This window comes from Penaeus monodon, chromosome 15 (genome assembly GCF_015228065.2).
Source record: "Penaeus monodon isolate SGIC_2016 chromosome 15, NSTDA_Pmon_1, whole genome shotgun sequence".
Taxonomy (NCBI): domain Eukaryota; kingdom Metazoa; phylum Arthropoda; class Malacostraca; order Decapoda; family Penaeidae; genus Penaeus; species Penaeus monodon.
In genome coordinates, this window is record NC_051400.1 from 14787828 (window position 1) to 14789034 (window position 1207).

Consider the following 1207-nt stretch of genomic DNA (forward strand, 5'->3'; position numbering starts at 1 on the left):
GTCCCCTCCCCTCCCCTTACTCTCTCCCCCCCCCTCCCCTTACCTGTCCCCTCCCCCCCCTTACTCCTCCCCCTCCCCCCCTTACTCTCGTCCCCCCCCCCCCCTTTACTCTCGCCCCCTCCCCCCCTTACTCTCTCCCCTCCCCCCTTACTCTCGTCCCCTCCCCTTCCCTTACTCTCGTCCCCTCTCCTCCCTTACTCTCGTCCCTCCCCTCCCTTACTCTCGTCCCCTCCCCTCCCCTTACTCTCGTCCCTCCCCTCCCTTACTCTCGTCCCCTCCCCTCCCTTACTCTCGTCCCCTCCCCTTCCTTTACTCTCGTCCCCTCCCCTCCCTTACTCTCGTCCCCTCCCCTCCCCTTACTCTCGTCCCCTCCCCTCCCTTACTCTCGTCCCCTCCCCCCTTACTCTCGTCCCCTCCCCTCCCCTTACTCTCGTCCCCTCTCCCCCCCCTTACTCTCGTCCCCTCCCCTCCCCTTACTCTCGTTCCCCCCTCCCCTTACTCTCGTCCCCCCCACCCCCCCTTACTCTCGTCCCTCCCCTTCCCTTACTCTCGTCGCCTCCCCTCCCTTACTCTCGTCCCCTCCCCCCCTTACTCTCGTCCCCTCCCCCCCCCTTACTCTCGTCCCCTCCCCTCCCTTACTCTCGTCGCCTCCCCTCCGCCGCAACATGCCACTACCTTCCGCCATGTAATAGGTTATATTATATAAATGGCCCCTTCAGAACTTAAAAGCGGAACGGCCCAACGCCGTGGCCTCCGAGACTCGCCATATTCTTAAGGTGATTCTTACGATGATGTCTGTTCCGCTATTGCCATCTCGCGATCACTGATTGTGTGGCATGTTGTGGTCCCTGCACTCGAAGTCCATTTACACAAGGGAGCATCTTCTGCACGTTGCGATCCGCCATGCATTGTTTATTCTAGTGTCTTTATATATTTTTCAGCGTGTCCTTTGTAAAACGGGCAAGCATTTAGAACTTCTGACCTCCTTTGGTTCACAGGGCTATTTCAACCTTAACTTTTGAAGGCTTTGTGTAGGTTATATGTTAGCCTGTTATATACCATCTGGCACCATATGCCCGCCATTACACACCATCATTTTCCATTGCCTTCCATCACCTATCATCGTCTCCACCACTTGCCGTCTTATGATTTCACCTACTACCATCTGCCACCAAATATTTGTTCACCATTTACCACCTGCCACATA